The sequence below is a fragment of the Schistocerca gregaria genome, chromosome 3 (assembly GCF_023897955.1).
Source record: "Schistocerca gregaria isolate iqSchGreg1 chromosome 3, iqSchGreg1.2, whole genome shotgun sequence".
NCBI classification, from domain to species: Eukaryota; Metazoa; Arthropoda; class Insecta; order Orthoptera; family Acrididae; genus Schistocerca; species Schistocerca gregaria.
In genome coordinates, this window is record NC_064922.1 from 607,194,494 (window position 1) to 607,204,201 (window position 9,708).

Genomic DNA, 9,708 nt, shown 5'->3' on the forward strand with positions numbered 1-9,708 from the left:
GAAAGAGATGGACAGAAAGGGGGGAAATAGACAGAGAAGGGGGAGAGGGAGGAGATGGACAGATAAAGGAAAGAGGAGGAGATGGTGAGAGAGAGAGAGAGAGAGAGGAGAGGGAGGGGGGAGGAGGAGGGACGATGGAGGAGATGAACAGCGAAAGGAGGAGGAGGAGGAGGATAAGTACAAGTACAGGAGACGGAAAGAGAAAGGGGGAAAAGGTAGCAGATGGAGAGAATGATAGGAGGAGATGGACAGGCATTAGGAGACGAAGAAGGTAGAGAGAGGAGGAAGGAGGAGATAGACAGAAGGCGAAGATGGACTAATAGAAAACTGGAATCAATAGATACCCGGGCAACTACAGGAACTCAGCTAGTAAATATATGAAAGGTGATCTCTCTATCGTTCTCCTGTTGTTCGTGGATAGTTCCATCAGCAGTAGAACTCGTTTAACATCATGTAATGAAGAAGAAGAAGACATTGGCCAGGGACATTTACACCTACCACAACTCAAACCTAACAGACATAACACAATTATTAGTCTACCTGTTCTCTGTGGCACATAAACACCACCACCTACGTTGTCAGGACCGAGAAGAAGCTCGACGTTTCTGAAATAAAGGCTATAACGTGGATCCCTCTAGCCATTGTCAAGGACAGCATCGGCGAAATATAAAACAGAAACAGAGATACGAACGCCTTGAGAAGATACGGGTTTCAGTGGTCTGGTCCTGCGAAAAGAAAGACTGAAAACGCAATGCTCAGTTCTATGAGGATATGGATAACCACAGAAAAAATAGTATCAGTATAAACAGCTGGACCTCCAGTGTTGGGAGAAGAAGGCACAAGCTCCACCGAATACGTAAGTAATGATACAAGACAGTCTCGAAATGATACTGTCTATGATCAAATGAAAGATGGCTGTGGCTCTGTCCTGCACAAAGTGAGTAAAGGCTGGAAACTAAAGTATAATTATTTTATAGCAGTTTCAAGATATAATTAAGATAGATTATGATGAGATTGAATGTCTCATCAAAGGGTTCATTTAAATAGAGTTGCTGAAATAAAAATGGAATGATATAAAAATATCTCTGAAGATTAATTGAGTTCGACACTGTTAAAAAAATCTTCCTATGTGGATCGAGATAAAAATAAATACGTAGTATATTCAAAGGTACGTTTCATTACTTATGTTTCTAGTTGAATATTGGTCTTACTAAGTACTAGTGCGCGATGAAAAAAAAAAGTCTACCAGCTGTGCATCTTCGCATATATATCACCCGTTTCAACTGCTTGTCGGATATTAAGGGACCTGTAATAATCTATGGGGAATAAAAGAAGTTTTACTACCTACGTTGCTCTGAGTACTCAGTGCGATTGCTTACTGAGTATCTGTCATTTTTACTTTGTTGGAATAGTCTGATTAGTGTTAGTAGCGTCTAAAACGCATTGGGACTCTCGTTTTTTATTTAATTTTTTTCGTGCCATTGAATAGTGGATAGTAGCGGGAAATGGACACAGTGCGTATTCTGGGGTAACTTTCCACTGTGCAAAAAGAAGCAGTAAGCAGCGTTGGCAACGCTTGAGACGCCATTGCCTGCTGCCGAGGGCTGCGGCTGTCTTAAGACGCCTGGAGAGAAGGCTGTGGACCTTTCGGGGACCTATGCTGTTTCCCCGGAACACTGATGACTCAGCGTCCTCAGTGACATGGGCGATACGTCCTCTTCGGAGGAGAATTAAGTGCGACAGTGCGTGTTCTCGAAAATCTAGACAGTAGATGAAGGTGTGTACTCTGCAAATGGATGTCCCGCTACGCTTTGGTAACCGACATAACGTGTTTTTAATATCTGACATTACGTATGAGCCAGTACGGGACGCATCCCTGTTGAAACTACAGCTGATCTTCCTGCAATTTCTGGGCGACGGCGAAGGGTGTACTTACCAGTGGTAACTAATTGGGATGTGGTACGTCTCAGATACACAGTAGTCGTCTGAAACGAAAGGAAGGCTAGTAGACAATCAGTGTAGTTTTATGAGAGCCCCATCAGGGAGGTAGTGCCTTACTCTACAGGCGGCAATTGTACGCGCTGGGTGTAAGACGTGGACCGATGGGATTTCGAAATATAAATGGTGAGCCGTGCGTGGCTCGTGTTCGTGCCCTCTTTTTTACATTCTCTTCTACTGTACTGCCACCTCGTTTTGTTAATTCAGATACTGGTGTTACTGACTTGCTGCCTTGTCTGCCCGTGAGCGGCAGCAGCAGCGTTATCGATATATGTCCCGCCGTATAATCTTTGCTGGAGTGCTATTACATGTTGTCGTGTGTCGGGGGAGCTGTTCGTATCTCGCAGTGGTTGCAACGCGCCAGCAGTAGAGTTCGGACCTGGCAGTTGGACGGTTGGGACGCGGCAGGAGTCGGTCGGTTGGAGCGGCAGTGAGGTTCAGATAGCCATGACTCGCCCGACCGTTGCCAGCACACGTGTTTTCTATAGGGACGGTCTTGGTCGATTGCCGGTTGGTCGTCTTACTGGACGACGTGTTTGGGCTGGGTTATTTGGGGGAAGAGACCAAACGTCGAGGTCATCGGTCTCATCGGATATGGGAAGGATGGGGAAGGAATTCAGCCGAGCCCTTTCAAAGGAACCATTCCGGCATGTGCCTGGAGCGATTTAGGGAAATAACGGAAAACCTAAATCAGGATGGCCAGACGCGGGATTGAACCGTCGTCCGACGTGATTGCTCGCCGCTCGTTTGTGAGTTGAAGATGTGTGTATCTCAACTCGGGGCGGCCTAAGTGGCCGAGCGGTTCTAGGCGCTACAGTCTGCAATCGCGCGACCGCTACGCTCGCAAGTTCGGATTCTGTCTCGGGCATGGATGTGTGTGATGTCCTTAGGTTAGTTAGGTTTAAGTACTTCTAAGTTCTATGGGACTGATGACCTCAGGAGTTAAGTTCCATAGTGCTCAGAACCATTGGAACCATTTTTTATTTCTCAACTCGTGGTTCGTCCTCGTCACTTCATAGTCACTGCTTTTACCATTGGTCGCGTTCTTCGTCCAAGTGTTTGTGATACTGTGTTTAGCTTGTGATGTCGACTGCCCAGTTATTTTAGTGCTGTTTCCGTGCTGTTGTGTAGCAGTTGGGCGGTTCGCGCAACCGCGACGTAGCACCAGTAGGGCATGCAGCGTAAGGAAGGTGCGGATAGTCATCAGGTGCGCGACACACATGTTTCGAGTGGGGACGACGTGGGTTGACCGACGGTCGGTCGTCTTGTTGGACGACGTGTATTTGGCCGGCAATTGCTTCTGGGTTGGCTGTGTGCGCCGACTGGTGGTTCGTCCTCGTTACTGCACAGTCATTGCGGTGAGCATAGTCTAGCCCTCGTGCAGATGTTCGTGGGGCTGTGTGTAGTTTATGTGATTTTCACCGACAAGTTCAAGTGTTGTCAGGGTTCTGCTTCTCAGTTAGTCGGTCGTTTGATTAAACGACGTGCGTTTCCGAGTCGTCAACCCCTTATTGGTTGTCTGGGATCCGTTCTTGTTTGGTTCCTCAGTCTCCGCTGCCAGCATCGTTGGAATTTTGGTGCAAATGCGGAACTGAACCTAGGTGCAAGTGTGGAGCGGAAATCAACTTAAGCATTGCTCTGTTGACCGTCTGTCGGTTTGGTGGCCGTCGGATCGTGAATGGTTGGCCCGACTGCTTGTCTGCCCTAAGCGAGCGATGGTGTTTAAATTACAGGCGATCTCTCGAACATCTGGATGCCCTTGTGTGGACTCCCTTACTTTTTTAAAATTTATTCTTTTTGTTGGTACTTGTATGGCTTCTAGCCAGTATTGTGTTTTAAATTAGAGTTGTTATAGTCTTAAGGCCTTCAGCCTAGTTTAAGGTACTGTTTCACGTGAGCCGTTTGGCATTATAAATGATTTTTTTTTTTTAATTTTAAGACTTCGGCCTTCAGCCGGTTTGATTTGCATTTGTTTGTTCTTAAGTTTCAAATGGTTCAAATGGCTCTGAGCACTGTGGGACTTAACTCCTGAGGTCATCAGTCTCCTAGAACTTAGAACTATTTAAACCTAACTAACCTAAGGACACCACACACATCCATGCCCGAGGCAGGATTCGAACCTGCGACCGTAGCGGTCGCGCAGTTCCAGACTGAAGCGCCTAGAACCGCACTGCCACACCGGCTTGCGAAAATATATTGTCACTTAACACGGAAGAGGTGTGTTCTCGACCGAGAGAAAGTGTATTTTTTACCGGGAAACTCGAAAAAATCCGTGAATTTTTTTCTTTGTGCAAGTATACACCCTGTAATTACAATGAAGTTACTACGATTTATGATGAGGCCGCAAACATTACAAAAGGAGGTATTTTTATGTTAACAGGTCGTGTGGTCGCAACGGACAAAACTGAATGTTCTGCAACGCGTTCTCATTCTGGCTACGACTTTGGTGACGAGTTTTCGTGGTAGTGCATTCCATTCCTCAGAGTTGGTTGAGAATTGGTGGATGGTCGTTGCTGCGTGTGGACGTGCTACGGCGCATCCCACACGTGCTCGATGTAATTTAAGTTTGGGCAACGTGCAGGCCACACCCTTCGCAGAATATACTCTCGTTCCGATTGCTCGTCCACTTGTGGTGTTTGATGCTCTCGGGCACTTTCATCATTAGAATTAAGTCAGGGCAGAATGCAGCCACTGAATGGCGCACATGGAAAGGTGAACAACGTCGCAATAACGATTACTGATGAGTGCATCGCTTTCTAAAATATTGAGGTCAGTACGCCATGCAACATTATGCCTCCCCATACCATAACATCTGGACCACAAAAACGACTATTTTCGACAGTGCTGGACGTAGCCTCAAATAGCAAGAGCTAGTAACACGTAATGCACCCAGGAACAGTGGCAAACTTGGTCATTTCGGTGATCCCGGTGTTACGTTGTCAGCCATCCGCTGTGGCCGAGCGGTTCTAGGCTCTCCAGCCGGAACCGCCCGACCGCTAGGTCGCAAGTTCGAGTCCTGCCTCGGACATGGATGTGTGTGATGTCCTTAGGTTAGTTAGGTTTAAGTACTTCTAAGTTCTAGGGGACTGATGACCTCAGATGTTAAGTCCCGTAGTGCTTAGAGCTATTTGAACCATTTTGTTACGTTGTCAGGAGGACAATAATTCCATGCGTCTGCCGACGTCCATATCTTTGAAACCGATTACGAACTGTGTTATATTGCAAACTAAAAAGGGTACGTTCTTGCATCTGACATCCGTCAAGGGAGAAACAAAACTCTGGAGAGCAAATTTGAAAGTTATGAGAGGGGAGAGAGGATGATTTAGGTTTATCAAAGGCGCGCATAATTAGTCGAGCGGTCTAAAGCACTGCAGTCATGGATTGTGCGGCTGGTCCTGGCGGAGGTTCGAGCCCTCCCTCGGGCATAGGTGTGTGTGTGTTTGTCCTTAGGATAATTTAGGTTAAATAGTGTGTAAGCTTAGTCCCATAAGATTTCACACACATTTGAACATTTTTGTTTATCAAAGCAGTTTTGGAGCAAAAATAGGAGACTGGACTTAATCAAAATTTTTATTCACTTTGCCCTGCCTGGAAGGTTAAAACTAGCGAAAACTTTGGCTTGTGCCTTAATGAGGATCAATAGGAACGTTTTCCCAGCAGGCCTTTCGCGTTCTAAGGAAATGAAAAGAGGTAGCTTTGATTATAGGACGTTATCCTCTGCAACTGAGGTATTTTCATGGAAAGATAACAAACTATCTTTCTAGTTTCCAATTACCATGGATCAGACGTCATTTTTGTGTCCAGAAAGCAGAAGTGTAGCACTAAAGTGAATATTAAGTGCTCGTCTGTCTTCAAGAACTACAGTTCTAATATGGGAAGTGTGAATTATGCCGACAGATTAGACCTGCTTTTGGAATAGGCAGGACATTGTGACGTCTCCTGGCAAGGAATTTACAAAATTGTTAGAATATATAAAAAAGTAATAAAAATAAACATATATCTTTATTATTATTTCGTTACTGTATGAATGGTTGTAGATCATGTGTGAAAGGAAATAACAATTTTTCATTTTTATGTTTGTGCAATATTTATATATTTATATTTCACAATTAATGTCTGTGGTCGACGAATGTATGTATCGAAGCAGATAATGACAATTAGAAATAATTACAAAGATACATATTAAATTGCCTGTAAATAGTGGATGTTAAAACATTACTGCCTCTGTCTTCTTGTAGCCGTTAAAGTTGTAAGAGCCTGTGACTCACGCTTGAAAGCATAGGTAGCCTTCGTTTGACCTTTGATCGAGAAGGGTATACCTAATATTTGTAAAAGGTGTGTACGTTCAATTTATGTTGATTTTTTGAATATAGAAATTGTTCAAATTATTCCCTGTAATAATTTATTGCTAGCTTGCCCAAGATTTCATTCCACATTCTTAGCAGTTTTCGGCATATCAGGAATTTTTCACGACACAGAGGCGCGCAGCGATCGCGGAAGCCGCTGCCGCGGCAAATTCAAATTAAATTGAACGAAAGAAGGTTTCCCGCAGTATAGCGGGTTGGTAACGGTACATTAAAATTTTCTCTTTCAGTTTTCTGGATACTTCAGACAGAAATTTTGGATTTTATTATATCATTTTCATGTGGACATGGGCAGCTGCTATTATGTTATAAGGTACGTAAATAATTCATGAGTGATAAAGTTTTACTTGAGTGTGATCAAAGACTGCTGTGCAAAACCTGTTCTGGCTAATAACATAATAATCGGATTTCTTTTTTTTTAGTTTCATGCTCTCATGTTAGTCGTGGCAGTTAATAGAGTCCATATATTTTTTTTTTTTAAATCCACTGCAGCATTTACGTGTAGTGAACATAACATACTGTAACTTCCATGCAGGTAATCAGAGTAATTTTCAGTGCAATCAAGAGATGAAAGTAGCGAAGGGCATTTTTTATTCCACAATTAGTTACAGTAATAAGAACATAATCCATATCTAAGGAGCCATATCTGTGTTATATATAAATAGTCTGCAAATTAAAGCTCGTACGTCCACAGCAGTAAATCATTCAGTGTTGTGCGTATTCCCACATAATAGGTCAAAGTGCATAAACTTAAAACATTTTCAACTGCAGAAACTAATAGTGAGAATCGTATTTTATCTGTCGTTCTCGCAACAATAAGCAATATAAAATTAATTAAAATTTTATGCCATATAAACTGCATATTAAGTGAAAAGGGTGTGCTGTGGGGAATACGCAACAATTTAGCGCCCAGAAGCGCGGCGCCCGAATGAGCAACAAAAGCATCCAAAAGTATTCTTAAAAGGAAATGAATTGTACTGTGAGCTGTATGTGCAAAAAATCCGTTTCTGGAGTTTTGGAGAAAAGTTGTTCGGGGACTGGTGGCCCAGACGAATGGGGATGATGTGACGTATGTATTACCAACAGATTCAATCTACACCAAAACAAACATATTTATTTTGTGTAGTATTTCTCTGCTACAATCAGAATAAAAATATTTTTTGCTGAACTGCATTTTGTAAAGGTGTAATTACGTTTCGGAGATTCATAGATTTTAAGTTTTTACTACATTCTAACGCATTTTGGTTGTTACTTACGGAAAGTGCTGCACAGAAAAGTAGTGATCAACAAGCCACTGGAGGACCAGGCGATAATCAATACCACCTTTCTCAGATGGGGCCGCGCGAGATTAGCCGAGCGGTCTGAGGCACGGCAGTCACTGACTGTGCGGCTGATCCCGGAGGAGGTTCGAGTCCTCCCTCGGCATGGGTGTGTGTGTTTGTCCTTAGGATAATTTAGGTTAAGTAGTTTGTAAGCTTAGGGACTGATGACCTTAGCATTTGAGTCCCATAAGATTTCACACACATTTTCTCCTTTCTCAAATGGTGAAAAAACAGTCACGAGAACAGTATACTAATGTTTCGTCGCTACTTAATGCTGCGATCCATAAAAATAGGAAAATTTGTATGTGTTTGATACTTCAGGAAACAAAGGGGTAGGAGTGTGTTTGCAGGCATCCGGTAAGTGGAGATTCAGAACTATTTCGGAATATACTGGTTTACATAAAAAGGAGGAAAAGACGTAACATTTAATCAGTTATATGTTTCATAGTATGAATTTTATGGAAATTGGAGAATGCATGATACGTCATAAATAAAACTAATTCCATGCAAGCAGCTGTGGGCTCGAACGTGGAAAATGGTTTAAATCTAAAAGTTGGAGGTGGTAGATTGATAGATTTTCAGGGACCTTTGGACGACGTGTGATTACACGGAGCACAAAACATCAAATACAACGATTTAAGGTGCTGTTAATAGCGAAGTCAACGTGTTCTGTGCCAAAAGACCTCCATTGCTCCTCTACAGCTACCGACACTGTGGCAAGGATATGGACAGGACGTCAACAGCACACATCACGAGACTATCCGTATGTACATTAGTTCGGAAGATCAAGCTGCCCACTAAATGCAATAAATTTTGAGATATTTGGAGGTATTCGTCCACAAGATTGACCGCCTGCAAAAGTGAACTAACATTTTGTAGAACAAAAATCGTATAATGAATCTACGTCAGGAGGAATACAAATATCAAAGGCATCTTACAAACTTCGGCATTCACTGCTGCATGTTGAAACATATGGACATTCATGCACCTAACTTTCAAACCGCAGTTCCACTTTTGTCTAACTAAGAGGGATGTGATGGAAAGAGCAGCGGTCCAAAATCTCATACAGACACCCGCAGTTAGGATCATACTGGTCAACAGAATGAAAAGTTATGTTACAAATGTTTTTCCTACATAATTTTGTCGACCCAGTTCATCTACAATCACTTTACAACCTATCCTGACCTCAGCCTTCATTGACAACTGTTTTTGATGTTTAGTCCAGCTCATATTCTGCTGTGGTTATGCAAAAGCTCGTTGTGATAGATTCGCAGAAACCTTCTGTACTGCCCCGCCTAACACCTCTTGAGAATTTCACGCAAACCTTCTGTATGAGAAACTTTAGTTCAGAAATTTCTGCCGTCTATGAGCCGTAGGAGGAGCAACATGTAGTCGCTCGACCATCTGTAATTTGAAATGTCTCCTGCATTTTGTAGTGCTACAACGATGAACATTAATATTACGACGATGTCAAACCTTATTTTCATGATTTAAAGAAGTATTCATGATATTAAAAATGTAATTATACTTTTATTATTTCCTTTTTTGTGCTCAGTGTATCAAAGACTTTCTAGTACACGGAATAAATTAGTATTGTTTGTACTGCGAAACTGTATATGACTGTTAAGGGTTAAGCATGTAATAATTGGATGTAATACATTTTGTTGAGTCTGAATTTCGTTCCCGTACTGGTCGGTAGAGAAGAAAAAGTTCCTTAATCGATGTGGAGGTATAAAGGCTGTAAAAAGGAGGGAGAGAGAAGGTAAATACAAGTTATTCAAAACAAATGTCTCTAAACTGTAACGTCTTGTGATTTCCTATAACTAAAAATTGCAAGGTCTAACCGAGCCTCTCCTGAATAACAACGAAGAACATTTATGTTATTAAATATTTTCTTCGCTTGATCACGGTTGTGGTTCGCATGTTTCTTTTTGTTACTCGACGTGTTATGAATATTTTCATTACACGCGCAAAGTGCACACAGCTTTAATCGAACCTGCGTCTTTCGGTAACGATAACTATTA